Genomic DNA, 17,500 nt, shown 5'->3' with positions numbered 1-17,500 from the left:
TGTTAGTTTTCAATGTTATGCACACTTTCAGTGTTCTGAGTTTTCGTTGTTTTGGGTTTTCAGTGTTTTGGGATTTCGATGTTATGGTCTCAGTGTTTGAATTTCAGAATGTTTTAAAGTAGAACTATATATATATATATATATATATATATATATATATATATATATATATATATATATATATATATATATATATATATATATATATATATATATATATATATATATATATATATATATATATATACACACACACACACACACACAGGTGTACTTTGAAATATCAAAGTACAAAATTACCGTACAGCAAAATATTGATTCCAAAGGATCAAAACCCAAAATTATTTATTTATCTGTCTATGTTGACCATGAAAATTTGACTGGGTAAAGCCCATTGTCATCAGTGCCCAGGGAGAAAAGCTCCATCAATATCTCTCTATATGTGTACAATTTACAGTGGCATACTATATACATATAATATATATATATATATATATATATATATATATATGTATATATCTGTGTGTGTGTGTGTGTGTGTGTGTGTGTGTGGGGGGGGGTGTACAAATTTGTCTATTACATTGCTGCATGTAAAAGTTTATGTGTGGTTAAGCATTGTGTCAGCAGTAACATTTGTTTATTTGCCAGTCATACTAAAGAATTATATTAAAGTATTACATTTTATAGCTACAGTTTATATAGGGGAGCACTGGAAGGAGGTCCGGACATTGTGGGAGTATAGCTAGAGTTTAGAGTGCTGTAGAGGAGATCAGAATTTAGAAAAGATTTAGGTGAAGTGAGAAAATGGAGAGAGAAAGAGGTGTTTTTGATTGGAAATGGCACAGTTTAAGATAGGGAAGAAAGATGGAGGAGGTACTGAGGTGATGGAATGTGATTCTGGTGCTGAGCATGACCAGGACTTATTCAGTTGTTGTTTGAACAGGTTAAATTGTGGTAGTTTGTCAGAGCGTTTGAAATGTTCTGCGATGGCATTCCATATTTTTGAGATGTAACAGGATTAAAGTGAAGGTCTGGCTGAGTTATTAGACTTAGTTTTAAATAAGAACTTGTCAGCAGAGCTGAAGTCTCTTGAAACAGAGTAAGGCTGTAAGATATTTTTAATATGGCACATTTATCTGGGTAGTAAATAAGTTATATGCAGATACTAATTGTGAATGTTTAGGACTTTGCTTATTTCAAGCCAGTTAAGTTGTTTCAATGTAGTATCCAGGTTAGTTAGGATAGGTGATACATAAAGGAGGGAGATTAATTAGGTTAAGGCTAATGTTTACTGTGCTGTGTCTGTAAGTTAGAGTGTGGCTCTGTACAGAGTGCCCATTTCTGATTGCACTTTTTATGCTTTGTGAGATAGTGTAGTTCAATTTGAGATTTCTGTCAATAACAACTCCTAGGAGTTAATTCTGTGCAATTATTTCTGTGTTAATGCTGTTTGCCAATGCAATAAGGGAAGATTGCTTCTGGTTATTATATTGTTTTATGGTGGAAAACATTAATGTTGTTGTGCTAGAGTAAAGCAGAAGGCATATTTTTTAGCCAAGTTTCTATAGAGGTAAAATAAGTTTGGGTAAATTCCTGAAGTTTGTAGAGAGTTTGGGGCTGACCATATTAATGTTGGAACACTGGCATACTGGACAATACTTGTGTGTTGTGTGGCACTATGGAGTTAATTTTTAAAGATGTTAAAGAGGAGTGATCCAAGGATTGAGTCTTGTGAGACTCTTATGGCAACAGGTTGAAATGGTGCATTATCCTAGTACCATCTGGCTGTTTTTTTTCTTTCAGACAGGTAAGGAACAACATAACAGAGTATTGAGAAAATCTGAAGGAAGTAAGAGATGTGATACCGCATTGAATGCTTTGGATAAGTCTAAAACATTGTTGACACAAGTTTACCATAATTTCTAAGCTGAGTTATAGTGTTGGTAAACTGCAGTAGTTTTATTGCAATGTGCTCTGAAACCATGCTGTGTTTTGAAAAGTAAGCTATTGGAGCTGAGATATTGGATTAATTGTGTGTGTATACACATTCAACAATCTTTAAAGTGGAGAAATGATAGCTATGATTCTATATTTTTTTATCTGAAGAAGTTCTGATTATTTAATTGAATGAAAAGTGCTTTATGTGTATGTGTCCACAATAAATTATTGTGTAGACTGATTCCTTGGTTGCTGTTTTTCTGTTGGAAGATGATTCTATAATTGTTAAAGTCAGTTGATGTACCCCCTTTTGTGTAATGGAATAATATAGGAATGTTTCCAGATGGTAGAAATATAGCATTCACATATGAACCAACTTATCAGTATAGTGATGAGCAAAGCAATGGCATTAGAATCTATTTTTAGATATTCTGGTAGGAGTATGACAGCAGCCAAGGTATTGGGCTTCAGTTTAGGTAGAAGCTTTTTTGTAGTAGAGGTAGATATCGAGGTAAGATTGAAATAATGGCAGAGATATGGATTTGCTGATGGGAGAGAGAAGTGTCAGGGTCAGTGTTAACTGAAGACAGTATGATATGTATAAAGTAGTTGATGGGCTGAGAGGAGACTGATTCAGTGCAGTTACTGACTGTTGAGGAAGGAGTGGTAGTTTGGCCCGACTGTATTAACTTATTTAGGGATGAGCAGAACTGTTTATGTTTTTTTTTTAATCTAGTTTAATATGGAGTTTTAGTAAGGTTTCTTAGGTGTCTAAATACCTTTGTGAGTTTTAAATCTTATGTTTATGGCTTTCTTTCTATGCTTTGTCATGTTCTAAGTAAGATTGTTTTTTGTTTTCTTAGTTAGCAATGGTGCAGGGCTGCATTTGACTCTAAGATTTTTTGGGAAAATGTCATTGAAGTATGAAACTGCAGAGTCTATAGACATGGATTTTAATATATTTCAGTAATACTGAGATAGTATATAATCAAGGTATCTTTATTGAACTCAGCTGAATTTCATATTTGCTTGAATATAATTTGTCCTGGCTATTATAGCTTCTAATGGTATATGCTGGCAGCTGACCACTTATGGTCTGTGGTAGGCATCAGACTGAAAACACTTTGGTTAATTTATGAAAACTTAGACTAAGGTTGACTGCCTCTAGAATTTTTGTCTGTTCTAGTGAGGTATAAAATTAATTGAGTAAAGCCATATAACGTATGGATTCTTTTTTGGGTAGTACTGTTTATAAGCTACTGGTATATGTTTAAGTGTCCTAGGATGAGGGTTTTATATTGGACATTATGAGATATGGACTGAAGGAGATTTTTGGCAGTAATGATGTTGTTGCTTGGTGGGATATACAAAACTAAAATATGGATTGTTTTTTCTATTATTAGTTTTTAATGCTGCTAAATTGATGTCAGCATTGTTAAAATTTGGGATTTCTTGTTTATTACATAGGATTATATTTAAGGAGTATTTATAGAGAACTGCATTACCTCTTGCTCAGTTGTTTATCATATCAATGCAGATTATATTAAATCCTGTTTGGGGGGGGCACTAAGCAATGCTTATTACTAGAAGAAGAAGAATCCCAATACTCCAAACACAGATTGTGTTTCGTAATTCTAGTGCAATTGCTATTATTATTATTATTATTATTATTGTTAATTATTGTTAAGGGCAACCTTTTTCCAGTAGGATTTATCATGCACCTTATGCATTTTGAAATTCTACTAATTTACACTGCTAAATTATCATAATGCAAGTATATTTCAACATGTTCATATACTTCTCTGACAGTATGTGCACTGAGTTATTTATCAACTCAAAAATAATTAGAAGTTGAAGCAGATACTGATTACTAAACCAAAAAAGCTAAAATACAGAAACTACAAAAAATAGACTATAAACTGTGGTATAAGGATGACAACATAATTGAAAAGACACAGGAAACAGTGGATATCATAGACATTTTAATTGTCTAAACTAGTAACATTTTGATGTGTGTAATTTAATAACGGTATTAAATAATATTGTACAACATTTTGTGTGTATGCATGCATCTTCTTGTCTTTTTTGAATTTCAAATTACATAAAATGAATAAACCAACCAATTATGGACATATTTTAGCATAATCACAAACTCTTATAAATTTGAGCTTTAAAAATTGAGGTAAATAAGATTTGTCACTTTTTAACAGTTGTTTATATTCAATAGAGTAGAAAATACCTGTGATTGTATATTCCTTTAAAAAAAGTTAATTATTTGCTTAACAGCATTTAACTGCATATAATAAGAACAAAAACACTGCTGTAATCTATGGTAATATATGTATACTATAAAAATGACATAATGAATGGTTAATGAGCTGGGAATGAAGTGAGATGAGTGATAAATGCTTTTAAACAAACAGGCACACAGGAAAGCAAACATTCTAAAACAGTAAGATTAAAGTCTGCTATGTTTCTTGCAATAAACTGTTGATCTATGTGATTGAAAACTCCTTAACATTTCACTTTTGTGTGTCTGGTAGCATATCGGTATAATTATGTGCATTTAACAGTGATGTTCAGTTCTTGCATATAAAGTCCAAATGTATTGCATGTATTGTATCTGTTTAATAAAAAATCCTTTAACCACTGATCATATAATAATGAATGACTTGAACTTGAGCTGAAGGGACTTAAGTCTTCCATCCAAATTTCAATCACCACTTTCTGAAAATTGGTCAGAGACAATTTTTTAACAATCCCACAAGACTTAATGTTCCTACATTAGGCACAATTGTGTCTTTGTAAACTCCCATGCTTCCTATCTGTGTTGGATACTTTAACAAACTCCCATTCTGAAATGATTTAATGAATATTAGCGTTACTCTGGAATAACTGAGACACTTGAAAAAAATACCTGTCCTTGTAGTTGTTCTAATACATTTTGATGTATAGGTTGTAGGTATAATTTAAACATTAGTAGGCCTTAGGGCACTCAGATCATCTGAATACAGTGCTCTCTCTATTCCATATTTGACTCTGTCCAACACATATAAACATAGCAACACCTGTACATTTCAGTGAATAAGAAGGAAAAATGGTAACATTAATCACTGAACATAATAGAAATGAAAAAGTCAGAACTAATTTTTCTTTTGCGCATCCACTTCATGATCATTGAGCCCCCACCCCTTACCTCCAACATATTGGCTATTCCATTTTCCTATTTCTTTTCATTGTGTTTGAGGTCTGTAGCTTCCTTTTTCCACTAAGGCAGTGGACAAGCTTACTAGCCACAGTGCCATGTTATATAAGGAGGATCAGTGCTTTCTCCTAAGTCCTGACTCCTTACACAGGCTTATTAGCATCCATGGGAGTTGGTATATAATCGGCTAATGAGATGCATGATAAGCCTGCACATGATTCAACCAGAGGCCTTGGCCACCCCTTGCAGAGAAGCACCACCATAGGATCTTAGAGCTACACTGGGGAATCTACCACAGTCAGTGCCACAAACTTATGTCCCACTAATTCCCAAAAGACAGGTGAGTAGGCTAAGCCTCGTTATTTCTCTTCTCCTCTAAACTGGCTCCAGGAGCTATCCAAACCACAAACTAAACTCCAGTCAACTGGATTGTGGCCAGTGGCTTATTACTCTATACCAACAGAATGGCCTGTGTTAGATTACAGCATTGTTATTCAACATGTTTTGTAAATTGCACAGATGTTGGAGTATATGTACCTGGTTCTAGCTGATTGGGAACACCAAAAAGTATTTGCTTCATCCATTATAAAAAGTTTTTAGATACTTCAGATTTTTAGATGATATCTTTCTTTTGTGGAAGGAAGACATAAATAGTTTTGAAGTATTCTTAGAAGAATTACAGAAATCAACTAGTTTTCTTAAATTCACATGGTATCATGGCATTGACAGTATCAGCTACCTTGATGTTAGTCTATACAGAACTTATGCAGGGAAATATTACACTTTAAACATACATAGGAATGATGGGTATTGAAATTCTTTCTCCACTACAATAGCAGTCATCCTTTTTATCAAAAAAGAAACCTACTAAAGGGTCAAATGATACACCTCTCTAGATTGGTTTCTCTAGACCAGTGGTGCACAACGTCTGGCACAGGGGCCAAATCCGGCCTGCCATGCAATGTCAACCGGCCCACAGAGTTGTTGTTGTTTGTCTTTCAGCTTTTCCCGGTAAGGGGTCGCCACAGTGGAACTCCGGTCCGCTAATGATTGGCAGTAGATTTTTATGAAATGTCGAGGTGCCAGCTCGATGCCAACCTTCAATGAAGGCACGCCCATTTACGCACGTATGTCTTTCAAACGCTACCCAACCACGGGGAGGATATGCAGACTCCACTCAGAAGGCACTCCCAAGCCCAACTGAGAATCGAACTGGAGAACCTCTTGCTGTGAGATAACAACGGTACTGCCGTACCACCGTGGCATCCCAGCCGCGGCCCCCAGAGAGTAACCAAAAAATTTAAAACAAAGTGAAAAAAATGCTATGCCTTACTCCAGTCAAGCAAACTTTCCAGCACGTGCTTACTTATCTAATTGACTGCACCTGCGCACACCTCTAATTTTAGCAGAGGAAATAACTATTCATTCTTGTTTATAACTTGTAGTCTGTAAACAGAAGTAACTTTCTGCAAGAGTTTGTAATAAGTCATGGCTGCAAGCCAGAATAAAGTTGAATGCAAAGCTGATGTAGAAAACAGGCAATTTCATGACTGCTGTCTTAAGTAAAAATGCCAGTCACCTGTACCTATTGTTAACTCATAACGACTTACTATGTTTTGAGGTGGCTCGCAGATGCATTAAGAATTCGTGTAGTGGCCCTCTCCACAAAAAGGTTGTGCACCACTGCTCCAGACGTAGTGTTTCAAGTTGAATTGACAAAACTATACAATATGTTTTATGAGAGAGGGTTCCCTTACTCCCTAGTATGGAACATTGGAGATGAAATACTCCAGGGAAGAAAAACTATATTTGCACCCATATTATGGGTAAACACTGATATTGATTCAACTTCAGTTACACAAGTCATTAACAAAAGTAGCAACAAAAATAAGGTGGGTGCGATGTTTATTAAATACGACTTTCAAGCCCCAGTTATAAGACAAATTTTACAGGATACATGGGACAGTGTTTTTTTCAGATGACACAAACCAAATATTGGGTACACAACCAAAAATCACATAGAGTAGAGGACAAAAACTTAAAAAAAAACATCTTTGAAATTAACAATGATAGTATCAGTCATAGGGTGAAGAAATCTAGGGTGGTGAAATGTGGATTTTGTAAGTACTGTTAATTTATTAATGGAGGACCATCTGCATCAGTAGACAATTTTAATTCTACTGCCAAGTTCATTGTCTACTTAGCTACTTGCACTTCTTGCACAGCAGTCTATCTAGGGAAGATAAACAGAATGTTGAAAGAGCGAATATATTAACATGTCTATGACATTAAAAATGTAAATTCATGAATGTGCTTTTCAGGCATACATTAGAATGTCCTAATTATAAAAAATTTTCATTTTTTTGCTATAGACAGTTAATACTTCTGACAGTGGGGGCAATATAGAACTAGCAGAACAGAAAGAACTTCAAAGGCAGCTGCATTTATAAGCTACAAAAAGACCTGCCCTAGGATTCAATAAACTATGTATAGGGTTCATGTAGAGCCTACATGAAGTGTTCCTGTGAACAGGAAGTAGTGACTGTAGCGGTGTCATGCAGTCAATATTAATTAAGCCCTGGGTGCTTAAACAAGGTTTTGCAGCACACACCAGTGCATCTGGCTTCAAAACCTCTTTGTGAATGTGGATAGCCCTTCCACATACTTCTCAGCTCTACAGATTTTTACAGAATGCCCAGATATCTGCCGCATATTTTTGGCCTGTTACTCGTAAAATTGTGGTTTACTGATAGACATTTGAGATTCACACTTCATACGCTTTGGGAAATTCATGCTAATGCAAAACCTGTTATTCTATCAACTTTCTAAGTTTGTAAGAGAACTATATCAAAATTATCCCTATTTTGGGGCCTTTGTCCCCTCATTATGTATGTCTTTGTGTAATTGTTTAATCTTCTGTATTTTTTTATTTGTATTGTTTTTTCTTCCAAAGTTTGAGTGATGTGCAGCTTGTCCGCAAATGGCTTTGGCTATGCTTACCTCATTAGCGTGAATGGATCACCCATGTATCAGACCAACCATGTATCAGACATGACCCAGACATGCAAAAATAGACACCTGATCCATTCAATTAATACTGCTGGGCATCGCGCGAACCCATTAAGTGAGGCTGTGCTGTTCTAAAACTATGAAGTTAGACATGGATACTAATATAAGAGCTTATGTAACTAATCCTGTGGTGACAGCTGTTAAAGTCTAAGACTAGAGGTCATCTGGTCCTGTGTTCTAGTACAGGGTATGTGAACTTTTCTTATACTGTTGTGGCATTGCAGATTATACAAAGACAAGCATCTCTTGGTGTTCCTTCTTTTCTGTGTATTGCCATTATGTGAGAAATATGGTCTGGCTGTATCTCTTCGCCATCACTAGCAGTCAGTTGGGAAACCCTCATACCTTGTCCCTTCATTATATTTCTAAAAACATGTTTCGGCTGCATGCTAGTTGTGTGGAGTAGTGCATTTCTGTGACATTCCTTCCTATAAACCTTGGTGATTAGGATTTTGGGAATGAATTATCAGACTTGAGGAATAGGTTTATTGAATGGGGGTACAGAGATAATGTAGCACATTTTATACTTAATGATGTTCCAATTTGGCAAAGAGATAGAGACAGACCATATTTCTCACATAATAATGACAATACACAGAAAAGAAGGAACACCAAGAGATATGTACTTGCCCCCACTTATTTTTCTAGTAATGGCAATGTGATTACAGATGTTATAAGGAAACACTGGAACATTTTAACATTTGATCCGGAGATTAGAACTATAGTGGGGGATAAACCTAATTTTCTATGTAAAAATAAGAAATCCCTTAAGAGGATGTTGTGCTATCCAAATGTTAGTTCCAGGGCTCTGGGTCCAAACATCAAATGTGGTACCTTTCCCTATAATAAGTGTAATTTTTGTAAATTTTTGGATACCACTAGCTGTTTTGAACATCCAGATTATGGAATTATGTATAAGTGTAAATCTGTGGCATGCTGTGACTCATAGAATGTGGTCTGTTTGACTGTCTGCAATGTATGTATGGCCTTCTATGTGGGAAAAAACAACAGAAGACTCAGATTAAGAATTAAGGAACATTTGCAGAATATTAGGAATGTAGTTTTAACGAATGCTTCGGCGAAGCATGTTTCAATAAATGGAGATACTCATACATTTAGGTTTTTAGTGATTGAAGTTATCACATCCAGTGAAAGGGGAGGGGATATTATTAACAACACAGAGACATCAGAAACCAGGTGTATCATAAGATTAAGGGCAGACATGGGGAAAGGACTTAATGACAGAGTCCCGCTCAAACCTGTACTGAAAAACTGCATGTTTTTTTTTTTTTAAATGTGTGTTTTAGACAGTGTAGGTGCACATTGATAACATTTTAATGTTTTATTTTTGGTGTTATATAATGATGGTTTTATGAAATAATGGGGTTGTATCTTTAAGATGATTGTTTTGTTATTAATGATATTTGAATATTTTATTGAAGTTAGTATATATGTTTTCTATGTTGTGAGAGTTTTAATTGTCTGAAGAAGGAGTGAGCTGTCACTACGAAAGCGTTAACATCCAATAAACCTGGTTTGATATACTTTTACATTTCTCATCCTTCAGCCGTTGTCCGGCCCAGTGAGTGTTTTTGTGGAATTTTGACTCATTTTGCTTTTTTTCGCTGGACTGTTCATTTCTGCTGCCTATTTTTGTCTGTGGATTGGATCTGTCAGTCTTACATGTCTATGCTTGTTGGCAGTTCATCAGTTACCTAACATATGCAATGTGTAATTGTAAATAATTGTCCTTAAAATGTGATAGGATTTTAACTGTGGCATAAACACTCCTATACTGTGGTTTTGGGGGTAGTGTAGCTGAGTTACTGTTATGGCAGGTACAAGGGTAGATTCCTCTTTTGGGGGTTGAGGGAACAAAGTGCAGTTACTGTTATGACACAAACAAGTCTGAAATCAGAAACTGTAATGTGTTGCCTCACTTTCTAACTTGTCCCTTGAATGATTTGCCAGTATTCTGCAGAGGTATCACTGTGTAAATGTTTCATGCCTGAGGCCTACTAATTTCAAATGGACACATATTACTAAAATAAGTATATGTAGTCACATGTAATGCAATTTCTGTACAAATCCAACACTATTTATTGGCTTACTGTACCAAGTTAAGAGATACAAGGATATGTCATAATAAACTTCAGGAATTCAGTCTAGGTTGAGGACTTACCTTGCAAATGCAGCAGCTGGCCCACCTTTAGTTCAGGGCTGACTCTGTCTGATGCAAGCAGTAGACAGCCAATACATGGATGAGTAAAGGTTGCTTGAGTTGCCTGGCATCAATTTTAATATATGTATGTGAGTAGGAGAAAGGTATTAGGTTCCTAGGTGGCCGGTGAATTTGCTATGCGTTGTCTCTTACCAAAAGCAAGGGCATAGTAATCATGCCTAGCAGTTGGAGGTTCCTCCTCAGAGTCCTCCTCTGACTGTGGTTGTGGTGACCTAGGCATTGGTGAGGGTGGTGTGTCCCTTCCCCTTGCTGATCCTGCTGCAGCTGTTTACACAGTATCAGATTGTGCAGCATAGCACATACTGTGAATATCTGTGTACATGTGCATGGATTATACTGCAGGGCTCCACTAGATATATCTAGGCGCCAGAACAATGACTTCAGCAGCCAAAACACACACTCTATGATGTTTCTAGTTTGAGCATGTGCCTCAATATAGTGTTCTTCCGTGGGTGTGTGTTTACTTCTGATGAGTATCATCATCCATGGTTCCAGGGCATAGCCAGGATCCCCCATTAATGTCCCTGTTTTATGTCACCCCTAGCAAACATCTGGTACAGCTGTGATGTGTGCCAGATATGGGAGTCATGATAACTACCAGGGTTGTTAGCACACACATTCAAGAAAATCCCCTGGCCATAGCACCAACTTGGCAGCTGATGGAGTAGTATCCCTTGCAGTTAATGTAGATTCTACCCTACTCACCAGGTGGTGCCTTGATGTGTACATGAGTGCAATATATGACACCCAGTACTTCAAGGTAGTGCATTAAATGGTAAAACAGTTCCATTTTGCCGGCCATCTCTTCAGAACTATGTGGAAAATATATATGCTCACTGGCATGTATGAGCACAGCATCCAAAAACTGGAGGAGGATCCTGGATGCTGATGATTGTGACACACCCATCATGTCCAAAGTTAGTTTTTGAAAAGTACCAGCAGCTAATATTCTAAGGGCTACATATACCTTCATTTCTACTGGAATGAGTTCCCCTTGGTTGTCTCTGGCTCTGAGTTGAGGGCAGCAGAGCTCACAGAGTTCTTGTAATGTGTCCCTGTCCACCCTATAGAGCTCTATAATTTCCAGCTCATGTAGCAACTGGAAAGTTACCCTGGGCCTCAGCATTCTTCTCCTTCTTGTCCTAGGCCTATAGTCAACAGCACCAGCAGCAGTGGCTTCAGCTTCTAGCAAATACAGATGTAGAGTAGCTGCAGCAGCGCCTAGCATTATCTCAGTTAAAATGTCGCAGTCTCTACTCCAATCGTATTGAAGTATTGAGGGAAAATAAGAAATAGGCTACATGGATACTTTATACATTTGTTGAATAGGTCTACCTTATGGGATTGGTTGACTAAGATGCAATTCACCTGCTTAGTCTGTAATTAGGATGATTTAACACACCTGTTGAGTACTCAGTAGTGTGCTACATGCAACTTCGAGCAGCTACACGCACCATCACATAAATCAGGTAAATATAAGCAAAATTCATACTCATTTCTCTGTTTTCCTGATATCACACAAACATGGAAAATTAAACGTGAAGGAAAGCTTGTATATCCTACACCTGAACCCAGGACCATCGAGACTATAGCTCTACACATACAAGTGCTGCCACAGGAATAGTTACATAACAAGGGCACTAAAACTAGTCTTTTATTGCTCCTTTTCCCATGGGTACACTAAGTGCACCAACATGCAAACATGTTAAGAAAAAAAAGGGGGGAAGCTGACACACCCTTGATGTCATCACTCACTGTTGACATCCATTGAAAACAAAAACACTGTGTAGGTGCCTACATGATGTGAACATTCCTACATGGTTAATCTTTTTTGTGATTCAACAAGTCTATTGGGTTTTGGCCTCATTTACATAATGACCATGCTGCCAGCCTGGAATCTACATGGTTACTAGCTGTGTAAGCAGGGAAACTGCACGGGAGCACAGTGTTGTAAACACAGGGCAGGGTATTACTTTATTTAAATATGTCATACAGACTGCATAATACTTACAGTATATTACAATACTCTGTCTCATGCGTTTTGAACATTTTAGTAGCCTGCATTACATACAAGTTTATTCTTCAATTAGGGGTGGGGGACCAAAGCTGCATTTATGTCAATGCAGTTAAAGTGACTTTTTATGGGGGGAAAATGATTTTCTAGCATCCACAGTGTGTACTTAGGCCATAATATGCATGATGTTACCTGTTAGAGTCAGTTTGGTCAGTATTTCAGGACTTTTACTTGTCCTTATTTCCGTGTAGACTCCTGTACTTGGCAGTTTTCTGAGTACACTGCCAACACATACAAGCAGTCTACATGGTTTCATTATGGGTTATTGTATCACTCCATCCTGTTGATTTCATTAGCATAAATTAGCTGAAATTTGCATTCCATGAAAGTTTCTGTATTTGCATGTGAGTGCGTATGATTACACACAGCTATATAGAGTTTACTGAATCTAAAACTTGCTTCACCCATCACAAGTAAAAATTATCATGTAAGCTTGCACTCTTAACACAAGAAAATCATCTATTAGTCCATTATACTAAATGATATGTTAGAGCAGTAGGTGTGTTTTTCCATGTTTTATGAACACTGGCATTATACAGTCCTGCAACACATTTCCAATACAAGGATGATGGCTTGAAATATTACACATGCCTTCCAACCTCATAAACATTTGCACTAGCATGAATTTAGTGAAGGATTTGAAGTTGCTGTTGTTATTGTGTCTATCGGCTTTTCCTGGTTAGGGGTCGCCACAGCAGAACTCCGGTCTGCTAATGGTTGGCAGTAGATTTTTACATGCCGAGTTGCCGGCCCTGAAGCACAACCTTCAACGAAGGTATGCCCATTCACGCATGTCTCCACACAGAAGACACTCTAGCTGAGAATCAAACAAGACAATGTCTTACTGTGAGGCGACAACGCTACCGCAGCACCACCACCGTAGTGTCCTTGTACAGCATGGCAGCATGCCTTGCATATTTATGAAGGCACTCTGTCTGTGCTGTTAAACATACATGGAGCCATGTACTAGTGCAGGGGGTGTGTCTGAGAGCAGACCTCTCACAATACACATGCCCTGCACTCCAGAATTGCCTTTTGGCAGTTAAAATGAGCACGACCACTCATAACACCCCCAAAATGTCAGGAAAACAAAAGTGGCAAAGGCAAAAGGGACAAATGTCCCACCACCATACCTCTCAACTGTACAGATTTTCGCAGAATGCCCAGAATTTTGCCTCATATTTTTGGTGCGTTCCTTCAAAAATCTGTACTTTCCTGGCAAATAGTTGAGGATTTAAGTCATTAAATAATGACAAACATTTGAGTTTAAGACTCCACATCCTTCGGAAAATCCATGCTAATGCAAGATCTATCATTATATCAACTTTCTAAGTTTGTAAGAGCAATATTTAAAATCTGTCCCTAATTGTCCCCCGTCATTTTAGGGTTTGTCCAGAATTTTTGCTCCAAGAGGCTGAGAGGTATGCCCACCATGAAGCAGAAAACTGATAAAAGTACAGGGTTTAGCATTAGCAGGGATATTCTGAAGGATATAGCTAAAATAACACAACAAAACATTTTTTTTTTATAAATGCGATAAGGTTTAAGCATAGCTCCGTGGGTGTGCCCATTGCTTAGCTATGCATAGTCCAGCTTAAATAGCACAAGAAGTTAAATAGCAAGAGACATCAAACATAAGCAGTATTGCAATAGTGTAGTGGTTAGAGTGTACCCTTTGCGAGCAGCCATTTCTGGTTTGATCTTCACTGTAATCAATTCATATTTTAAATGTGGCAGCAGTGCATAAACAATTTTTTTTTGTATTTCCTACTAAATAAGATATATATTTGTTAACTGGAGTACTGCATTAGGTCCAGATGTGAAGTGTCAATGTAATAAAGTTGTGAAATCCCCATATAATCTCAAGTTCCCCATACAGTATAGTTACACATGAATAAATGTAATGAAAGCACAATGGGGATGTCAGGGACAGTAAACAAATTTATAATATGTAATGAATGATGAATCAATGTCATCCAGCAGATAGTCTATAAAATGAAAAATAAGCACTGCTAAGTATTGCATGGCTCTGCTTACTAGGTGTAATCATTGTGTAAATATGACTGCTAAGCAATGAGTAGCCCAGCTTAGTGGATTTGCCCATTGGTAAGCAGTACTTAACCTGTCCCTTTAAGCAATGCCAACCTTAGCTAAGCATGTTTGCCCATAGCTTAGCTTAGCTCAGCATATCCAAAACCATCCAATCATGGCGAATGTTGGGAAATTGGCTGTATTAAAATCCCACAGGTGGGAATACAGCTCATAACTGGTTGCAGCTTCCCACTGCAGGCAGAATGGCTGGAGTCGAGAGGGCATGCACTTCCATGTGCAGCACTGTGGCATCCAGGAGTCCAAGGTCATGGTAGGACTCCTAGTAAAAAAACATGATGAGAGACTGCTGCAGGGCCAGTACCAAGGCTCCCAATATAAAGCAGAAGCCTGGGACCATCTCACTCGTGAACTCACCAGTGCCACTGGTATCCCTCAGACTGGAGAGCAGGTCAGGCACCACTATGCCAACTTGAAACAGAGGAAGAGAGAGGTCTTAGACCAGTAGATCCAAGAATCAAGGCAGAGGGGTGATGTCCCAGCAGTGTGTAAGTACTCATACCAGTAACTGTTTAATAATGTCCACCCTGTGTATATGATGGATAGGTAGGGGTAAATATTTCTCTATTTCCCTTACAGCTGCAGCTGAGTGGGCTGTGAATCAGGATGCCGATGTGAGTAGGCTGCAAACGCTATGGCACGAGGCTGGTGAGTAACAATCCTGTTTGTAGTAGTCATACCAGATAAATATAAAAGTAGTAGAAAGTCAGCTGCCAATATAAAAACTGTTTTGTGTATGGGTTGTACTGAATAAACCAGACAATATGACAGTAATAGTCCCATATATGTTGTATTCAAATAAAACTGTAACTGCCTGGCAATAAAGCTCTAAATCCTGGACTGGTTGTGTTTACTCTGGTATCATATGGCATTTTTAGTGTTGCATTCTCTGAATAGTAATGTTGTATTAACCACTGTTACCTCACTGTGCTACATAATAAAAATATCTAGGAATGTCTGTATAAGACTGTTGTAATTACAAGATCAGATTGTACAACCAAGAGACACTTAAAAAACACTGAAGAGATAGACAGCAATATCCAAATAGCACACTCTACTGTGACTTAACTTGTTGTATTTTTAGCAGACACAGCCATGGTTCAAATTCTGGGAGTGGTGGTAAGCTGTATGCATAATCATACCTCTCAACTGTACAGATTTGTTCAGAATGTCCAGATAATTGGCTCATATTTCTGCCTGTTACCCTGTCTCCCTGGCAAATCAGTGGGAAGATTTCAGAATTTTAGGCAGCAAATAATGACATACATCTGATTTTCAGACATTAAAACCTTCAGAAAATGTATATGAAAACAAACATGTCATTCTAGCAACTCACCAAAAGTTTATGAGAGCAATATTCAAAATATGTCCCATTTCTACCCCCATGTTGTCAAGCTATGACAAGAGTGTGTGCATTAACAGACTGAGAGGTATGTTCATAATATTAACTTGGAATCTGGAAATATGTATGGAAACAGTCAGGTAGTGTTAACAAACATTCCCTCCACAGGTTTGTCAGATAAGATAACTGTGCCTGTCAAAAAAGATTGAATCCTGGACTGGTAGTGTTTACTCTGGTATTGCATGGCTGACGTAACATTCAGAACATCTGATATCAGAATAGTACTGTTGTGTCAACCACTGTTTCTCACACTGTGCTACATAAAAATATGTCTAGGAATGTCTGTATGAGATTGTAATTAGAAGGTCAGATTGTACAAGCATGAGAGACTTAGAAAACACTAAAGAGATAGACAGCAATATTCAAACAGCACACTCTGCTGACACTTAAATTGTGGTATTTTTATCAGACACACCCATGGTTTGAATCCTGGGAGTGGTAGTAAGCGGTATGCATAATCATACCTCTGAACTGTACACATCTGTTCAGAATATCCAGATAATTGGCTTATATTTTCAGCCTGCTCCCCTGTCCCCGTGGCAAATCAGTGGGATGATCTTAGATTTGTAGTCAGCAAATAATGATATACATTTGATTTTCAGACCTCAAAATCTTCAGAAAATGTATATGAAATATCCTGTCACTCTATCAGCCCTCCAAGTTTATGAGAGCAGTATTCAAAATATGTCCCATTTCCACCCCATGTTGTCAAGCTTGGATCAGAGTGTGTGCAATAAGAGATTGACAGGTATGTGCATAATATTAACTTGGAATGTGGGAATATGTGTAGAAACAGTCAGATAGCATTAACAAACATTCCATCCACAGGTATACCAGGTAAGAGATGTAGAATTTAGCTATAAGACAACTGAAGTAAGCACTTGTTTACAAACATACCAATGGCCAAACCAAGGCCATAGGTTAGTGTAATAATACCTCTACCTTAATGATTAGAGCAATGGTCATTAAAGTTGTGAGAACTACAGGGATATATAAGTTGTTAATTGACATCTCTCTCTCTCTACCTCCCCCCCACCATATCTGCAACAATAATCTAAATACACAAATCAATGGGTGTGTTTCTACCAAACCTACTGTTGGGACATATGTCCTATTTTTCAATAAATATTGAAATGTGTAAGTGTTTCTATTAATGTGCCATGTTGAAATTCTATCATTGGTGGCCTGTTGCTATCAATGTAACCTGCATGCCGTTGTAATGGCCACTGTAGTTCCATATATGCATGTGTTCTGTTTTCTATGCAGCTGTTCCAAAGCTGGTGTTTTGGGTTAATGGGAATATCTATGCATGCTGTTATAACTAATCCTGGATTGTGTTGACTATTACTAACCCACATATGTTTTAAGACTGCAACACCATAGCATGTTTGGGAAGGACAGTCCCAGCGGATCCACCTCTCCCACCTCATCTGGTTGTGACACTGGGCTTCAGCACCTCTG

Source organism: Protopterus annectens, chromosome 3.part1 (genome assembly GCF_019279795.1).
Source record: "Protopterus annectens isolate FY-2018-M chromosome 3.part1, PAN1.0, whole genome shotgun sequence".
NCBI classification, from domain to species: Eukaryota; Metazoa; Chordata; order Ceratodontiformes; family Protopteridae; genus Protopterus; species Protopterus annectens.
This window is presented reverse-complemented; position numbering follows the sequence as displayed.